This window comes from Trematomus bernacchii, unplaced genomic scaffold (assembly GCF_902827165.1).
Source record: "Trematomus bernacchii unplaced genomic scaffold, fTreBer1.1, whole genome shotgun sequence".
NCBI lineage: Eukaryota > Metazoa > Chordata > Actinopteri > Perciformes > Nototheniidae > Trematomus > Trematomus bernacchii.
In genome coordinates this window covers 596,612-605,265 of record NW_022987611.1, presented here as the reverse complement: position 1 = coordinate 605,265, position 8,654 = coordinate 596,612, and positions in this window count along the sequence as shown.

The window sequence follows — 8,654 nt, the reverse complement described above, 5'->3', positions numbered from 1 at the left end:
CATGCACTTATCAAACATCTAATTAAAGAATGGTAGCTGTACCTCTCAAACAACCTAAACTAGTTATAAATGTTTAGAATATGAATAGAACTTAGATCACTTTACATTTCTGCGAATGAATAGCTTAGCTACTTGGCACTAAGAGTACAGATATGTCTACCCTTTCTTTTCAGAGTGTAATATCTGCATTTTCTCTTTTGGTTTGAATAGGAGAAGGGCAATGGTTATCGATGGTGCTTTTAATGCCTATTGTATACGAACTGTGTGATTTATATTGCTTTTCAAATGCATATAAGCCCCCCATTTACACTGCACTTCCCCGTCAAGAAAATGAATAGCACTTAGATCACTTTACAGATCAGGTTGGACCAGCCCTGTCGCTACTCTCTGCATTTCCTACTGCAGATAAAAAAAAAGCTACAAATATGTATTTCTTAATAAACTAAATAGGCCACCATTGGTAGCAGTTCTCATTATATACTTCTCAGTAACTGCTCCCCTTAAATTAAATGTATTCTGTAGATAAATGTAAACGTTCACCATCCCCCACCCGCCCACTGTTTGTTGCTTTTTGACATGTAAATGGTAACTACCCCCCTCTGAGTGAATACCTGTTGTACCTGTCCGGGGCTAAGCCCATAGGACGATGCTCTGATGTCATCACCCTCGCACATTGGTCATATGTTTACAAAAAATGATGTTAACACTTTCTCGTTCTTAATATATGCTATATTTAGGGTCGATATGTGTTGAATTTACTTTAAAATAGCAGATCACTGTGATTCACTTCTCCGCGGCTCCTCCGTGCAGAGAGGCCCCCCCCCGTTGACAATTCACGAGCGTCTAACTCTCTCCCCCCCTCCCCCGTCGCACCTTCTAACAGAACCCCCCCCCCCCCCATATCTGGATTTGGCCCACAGACCTAGAGAGTAGCAAAATACAGTGAGTCCTAAACACAAGTAGTCAGGGTTCATTTATAACGCTTATTTTGATTTATTTTTCTCAAATGATGCTGTATGTTTCACTTTCTGAAAGCGTTAGAATCGCACATGAAAAATATTGAAAGCTGCCAGCTGCCCTCGGCCATGTCTTTGGCGGTGATCCAAGCTTCGGTACCACAGTGGATAAAGTTAGTAATACATTTATAGGCTACTGATCAAATGTCAATACATTACATAAGTCTTATTCTCATTCATACTTAATTTATTTCTTCTTCTGTCAGTATGAACACAAAAAACTAACCGGTATTACATTTCATTCTAAAGTTTACGGTCTAAAAAGGTATTTAAAACAGATAATTTGTCGTTGCTTTTGGCATAAGCAGACAGAGGAAACATAACGTTCTCAGTAAGATTCACGAGCGTCTAACTCTCTCCCCCCTCCCCCGTCGCACGACATTAGACAGAATGGCAAGGGGCTGCTTTTGAACTTTTCGTGAAGATGGCCTTATTCATTTTTAATACAACTGAGATGTTGGGAATCTATTTATAGACAATTTATTGTGGCTCAGGTTAAGATTCCTCAAGTGAGAATCCAAACATAAATAGTCTTGCAATGGTCTTTGACAGAAGAGATTGACAGCTTCAAAGACTGGCGCATGGCTCCCTCTTTTCTGTCTTTTGAGGCGACTGCAACAAAGGCTCCCCACTGTTGTGTTCGCAACAAAGCATGACTCAGTACACATATTCCAGGAATGTAGCTCCTCAATTTCTATTTCATGTCCACAGTATTAGAAAAGATTATTATTCCACAAATGTATTCTCTCTAGTGATTACCTTGATGCCAAGGAAGTGCTCAGTGTATGTCTTATGACCATTTAAATAGTTAATGTGTTGTCTTGTGTTGACCTGCAACCGCATCTTTACACCTCCATGTTCACATTTCCATTACCTAGAGCAGGGGGTGTCAAACTCAATTTCATCGCGGGCCACATCAGCATTAAGGTTGCACTCAAAGGGCCGGTTGTAACTTTAAGACTATATATATAAATAATGTTTTATATAACATTATTGCCTCTGCATTGGATTATTATCGGATAAGGTAATAACTTAATAATTAACTATGTCTGAGAGCAGAAGTTTAGGGCAAATAATTTCAAATAATTGCAAGTCTCTTCAGTGCGCATGTCACAAGAGCATTATGGACATTGTGCCTTATTCTCATTCATACTTAATTTATTTCTTCTTCTGTCGGTACTGCGCATGTGCAAGATGGTCCGCCATATTGCTCAACTCCGTACGGCAACCCAACTAGGACACTTGACACAGTGGCTTTTGGCAAAGCACACAAAGAAAACAAAAAAAAACGAGAGAGATGAGTTATTGTTATTACAACGTGACTTCACTATTATTTAACAACTATTTTTATTGGGTTCTTTTATTTGGGGTTAAGTACATTGTCAGAATAAGTGAGAAATGGATTTAACTTCTGTTAGACAGCTATCATACTGAATAAATATTTATGCAAAAATGTATGGCATTAATAATGTATATCTAATTACATTTAAAAATGTATGGCATTAATAATGTATATCTAATTACATTAACTGTGAATGTCTTTCATTTTATTTAAAATGAAATAAAATTACATAAAACATTTTCCATAAAAAAGTTGATTCAAGAACAAATCAGTACTTTTCTTATATGACTATTATTGCTAAATTTGAAAGGTCTTTACCAGCTTTGGAATTATATATATATATATAGCACCTTCTGCCATCCCATCTCTACTGACAATCATTAACACTTAGATTTTATGATATCGTAAGCATCTTCAGTGATTGACTTAAACATTGAGAATGTATTTATTAACTTCTGACATTTTCATATACAAATGTGATCATACACCAACACACTTTTTTTAATTGAGTTGTGCAACATGGCGGACCATCTCGCACATGCATAACATCTCGCACATGCGCATAACAACATGGTGATGTTTTGTAAATGATTACATGTCTTATTTAGCACAGACTATGATCCTATCCGTGACATATGGATCTTAACAAAGATCCGCTATACATTAGTACCAGATATACTGTACACGGACATTTTAGTGAACCAGACCAGCTGTTTCCGCCGGGTCTTCGCTTCCCGGGCATCACGTTGTTTACAAGTGTGTTCAGATGCTAAATAAAAGTTTAGCTTGTACTTTTGATACCCCGCCTCTCGGCACCACAACATCCAGTTTACTGTATTTCACATGAGCGATGTCGAACATTGAAAAGTCCTTATAAAATCTCTGTTATTAGATCAGTACTTTTCTTATATGACTATTATTGACTTGAACACTGAGAATGTATTTATTAACTTCAGACATTTGAAATATTTGAAATCAGATGAAAACAAACTGTAACGGACTCTAATAATAATAATAATAATAAATTCTATTTATATAGCGCTTTTCTAAGACCCAAAGACGCTTTACATTTGGGGAAGGGTAGACAGACAAGGACAGGCAACAAAACAACAAAACAAAAACAAAACAGAGAAAACCCTGCCGTGTTATATATGATTACTATGCCTTACTGTACATTCATAATTTCAGCCGGAGGTAGGTGGTAGGCGTTGCGGAGGAGCAGATTGCGAGTGAGGTGCCTGTTCTAAACGAACTATTCCAGCTGTTATAAAGCATTAAATAAAAAGTAAGCAAGGAATACAGAATGTTTCGTTACGTTACTTTGTTGAGAATGTGGCCATGTACATGTAATACATGGGATCATTTGCAGCGACTTGGTCATTGTGGGGAAAAATAACACCCATCCTGATCGTTTCAATGAAGTTGAATACAGAATATTCATATTTGTCAGTGATTTCATGTCAATTCGGCGAACATAAACATCAATGATGATGATTAAATTAGGATTAAAAATCGGGAGAGCCGGCTCGTTCGTTTTTTCCGACTAAACAACATTATTTAAATGATTACATGTCTTATTTAGCACAGACTATGATCCTATCCGTGACATATGGATCTTAACAACAAAGAAGTTGATTTCACATGACTCCAGTGTGGAACCCCACTGCACCCCCTGGTGGATCAATGATCCATTGCAGCTGGCTTCACAATAATTAAATGTATTTATCACGGGGGCGGTATCAAGTCAGACTGGGGGCCGGCCGGCCATCACGGAACGTGCACGAACCGATCACGACCCTCGCATTTTAAACTGTCCAAAATAAGACGCTTCATCTGTACTGTGTGTGCGCAGACAGACCTAAAGAAGGGAACACAGAGCATTCAAAAGGGACGCCAATGGATCTTGACCAAGCATGTAACAAGTTAGGAATAAAACTGTCCTAACAACTATATTTTCTATGGCATACTCATATTTATTCATAGTACTGCCTTATACTGTTCATAGTGTATATACTGTCAGATGTATATAATTATATTATACCATGAATAACTCTGCACTACTTCTGGTAAGATGCTAACCACATTTGTTGTCTTAGTACTTGAACTGTGTGCAATGAAAGTAAACCCTTGTCTTACACCAACAATGAAGAACACTAAAGCTCAGCTCAGTGTGTGAACAGTCTGTGTTCATCACAGCGTGCTCAAACTACAGGAGACAGCTCGGGGAGATTTTCAATTAAATGTTCCAAAGCAGTGTTTACTACTGTGCTTTCCTTCTGACCCTTCCTTTTAGAAATCAATTCAGTGTCACCAGACTCAGGCGAGTGCTGTGAAGGCAGACGCCTTCAGATTATGTTTTAATTTATAATTTTATTTTTTATTTATTCATCCATCTTTTCCCCATGGGTGGCTGCAGCCCAGCATGGAGAAAATCACAGGCCTGAGAGTAGGTTCAGGTATGGTCGGGAAAGTAAAATAATCCTGCTCTGGTTTCTGTCTGGCTCCTATAGAGAATACTTTGATGTGTGTTCTATCTCACACAGGCTCCGCCCTCTACTGGACTCCCCTCATCACTAGCCGCGTTCACACCAAGTACTTTCCTGTACTTAGTTCCGGCACTAAGAGCCCTGGCGCTTTTAACCGCAGGGTACTTAGTACAGATCGCGTTCACACCGGAGTACTTTTCCCTGAGGGAAGATTACAAGTACAGTAGGTGGCGGTAAGCACCTTAAAGTTGTTTGCAACCCGCTACAAAACAAGAGAAGAAGAAAAACTGATACAGGATCTGTTTAATCGCCATGTCGGTTTTCTTTATTGCACTCTCAAGACATAACATTAAATAGAACAATTTTAAATGTAAATAAAGTGTCAGTTGTACATGTCAGTAAACATTATATATAAAATAAAGTCATAACAGTAATAACAATATAAAATAAACTGTCCCAGGTGTAGGGATATTCTCAGCAGCATGCACACCTTAGTGCAACGTTGTGTGTCGTGTGTCAGTATTTACAAAAACTATACCAAATAAACTGTTATTAAATGCAGTTTGTCGCTCATCCTGCCGCTGCGCCGACGCTTCCTCATGGCGCAGCGCCCACACTTCATCCTGGTGCTGCTGGCGCTCCATCTGCTGCTTGAACACTTCTGCCTGGCGCTCCATCGAGGTGAGCATCTTGTCCTCCGTTTCCTGGGCCTTGGTGAACAGCACCATCTGATCTCCACGCAGCGACTCATTCACCACGGCACGCCGGTCCTCCAACGCCTGGGCGGTGTCAAAGAAATTCGCATCCCGTGTCCGCTTTCCTAAGAGGGGAAAATAAGCAATATACAATATACAAGTTTAGTCGCCATGTAGTTTTACAACATACTAGGAATGTGTTTTTTGTATTTTCACAAATAGAATTAAGGTTTCACAAATCTGAAACTGTGTTATAAAGAATCTTTTGACTCTCTGGGATAATCCAGTCCAGATTTGATGAGTCTAGGTATAGTGGTTTTAGATCAGGACCTGGTCTAATGTGGTCTAATGTGGTCTACATGTAAAAAAAGCACTGAAATCTCCCTTTTTTTTTATTTTCACAAATAGAATTAAGGTTTCACAAATCTGAAACTGTGTTATAAAGAATGTTTAGACCCTCTGGGATAATCCAGTCCAAATAAATCGGCTATGCAGCGATTTAAGAGGTTCAAACACGGAGGATTGTTCCTTTTTGAAGAGTGCTTCATGTATGCTTGAACTTTGTTTAATGTTGTTGAGGCAAGTTAAACATAAAATATGATGAATATTATGAAATAAACATGATTGTGAACATCAGTTCGATGCGTAACGTTCTTTCAAGACAAAGTTACAGTGTGTGTGTACTGTGTGCTCGGGGCCGGTGTTAGCCTATTATGGCTAGCATGGCTAGCTTGATCTACTGAGCAAATAAAAGTACATCTGAGACCATTATTGTGCAGATTAAAACCCCAGTGCATGTAGTTGATTTTACCTTCGTCGTGGTCGTCATCGTTGGCCACTGAATCCGCCGTTTGTAGTCCTGCCCGAGTTTCTTTATTTTTAGCCGGTGTGCCGTGGGGCTGTGCACATTCCCAGGTCGAGTGAAAGCTACCGAACTGGCTTCAGTAGCATTCCCTGGGTCGCGTCCTCTGCGTAGATCTCCAGAAGCGCCGACACCTCCTCATCATTTCTTGATGCTTGCCATAACTGCTTTCAAAAACAAACACAACGCACGGAGCGTTGTGTTTTTGTAGCGAGGAAAAACAATGGCGGCTCTACACAACATTTTCAGAGTTGTACGGGCGTGGTTTGCAATTCGCCCAGCCAATCAGCACTGGGGCACTTTTGGAGAACTTTTCACCCACAGAAAAGTACGCTCTCTGAGTTGGCTCTAAAAATGGGGGTAAAAGTACCCGAGATTAAGTACGATTTTTGGTGTGAACGCGACTCACGGAACTAAAACGCGAAAAGTACGGTGAAAGTACTCCGGTGTGAACGCGGCTAATGGTACGCGAGCATTCACACACTGAAGTTGTATAAACGTAGCCGGCCAATCAGGGCGAGCCTACCTGAATGCGCCCGCAGGCCCACAGTATATAAGGCGGCTACGCCTCCTGACTGTCATCCTTTTTCTCTTCAGCAAGCAGCAACACAGAGAAAGGTGGAAACGTTTGGAAGAAGAAGAAAGAAAGTAAGAGTATCATACCTTCATGGAGTCGCCAATCCTCGAGACTAGAGCCTGTCCTTCGTGCCCCGGCTTGATAGCGGGCGCCGATCCCCACCACCTCTGTTTTGAGTGTTTGGGGCCTGACCACGCCGTGGACGGCGTGAAGCCTTCGCTGTCCTGCTCTGCCTGCCAGGTACTTCCACAGCTCAGACGCCAGCACCGGTGGGAGCATTTCCAGACGCATTACGTCTCACCGCGTGCTGGTGATACAGATGACCAGGAGGAGCTCGATGTGGTGGAGATGGGGGACCAGGACAGGGCCGGGGAGCTGCCATTTACGTTCGCCATTCCAGCGGCGCGGATGGCTCCGTTTCCCGGGGAGGAGGATGACGAGGACTCCTCGTTGTCGGGCACTTCCGGGTCCGGCTTCCACGAGGGTCTACCGCCCAGGTCTGTCCGCCAGGACTTCCCCCTGGTGATGACCATGGCGGCAGAGCGCGTAGGCCTACCGCTCCCCCCACCACTTCTGCCGAGACGCCTCCGCCAGGGGTTCTACAGCCCGGTCCGCCCGGCGCAGCCAGCCTTCGTTTCGCCCCCGTTGCCAGATATCTGGCAGTATGTGGAGGCGTCGTGGCGGCAGCCGCTGAAGACAAAGGCTCCAGTGGCTGGTATGGTGGGAATTCTCAGGGTGCAGGGCCGCACGGACACAGTGTATCCCGGCGTGCCCCCCCTTGATGAGAGCCTGGCAGCCCATCTGCTCCCACAGGCAGCAGGTTGGGCGGAGGGTAAGAAGCCTCTGCTCCCACTCCCTCGTGACCGAGAGACGCTGGAGTATTTTGACAAAATATTCCGTCTCGGAGCACAGATGGCAGTAGCGGCAAATAATCTGGGTGTGATGGGCGTGTCGCTGATTATCCCTCAGCAGATCTCCTTGATCTCCTTGATCTCCTTGGGGCCCCCGTATCCACGGAAGGGCTCTTTGGATCGGCACCCACGGGGATAGGCGGCACGATCCCGACAGGCCTCTGCTCCGGCTCCGCGCCGACAGAGAGCTTCAGGGTGGGGTGCCCCACCCTCCCGTAAATGACGGGCTGTGGGAGGAAGCGTCCCGGCGGCGAGAGAGGTGTGTCTCGCCACCCAAGACGCGAGGGCGAATCCTTCCGCCTCCTCCCACTGTAGAATGAAGAGTGTTGTGTGTGTGGAAAATGTGGTCAATAAAAAAGATTGCATTTATCCCAGAGTCATCTCTCTCCACAATTCCACATTCCCCCATAATGTCTCGTTGAAATCGACAAAATTTGTTTCTTAATAATTGGGCACCCATTATGAGGCACGATTCCCCACTCGCCACCCCAGTTGTAACTCCAGTAAAGGAGGCAGCCAGTGGGCGCGCGCATGTGAGTGTGATAAACCGCAGGAAGTGCTGTCAAAGCACTATGCGGGTGCAGGGACATTGTGGTCGGCGTGTTGTTGTTAGGAAACACACCTCGCCTAGTGTGATAGCTCCAGTCAGTGCATTTCATCATCTGTGAAAATGACATTATGATGGAGCAAGCTCATGGTGCGTTCAGGGACCTCAGTAGAAAATCGGCCCTTTCTGTGTCAGCCCCCCATGGACCAAACTTCCTT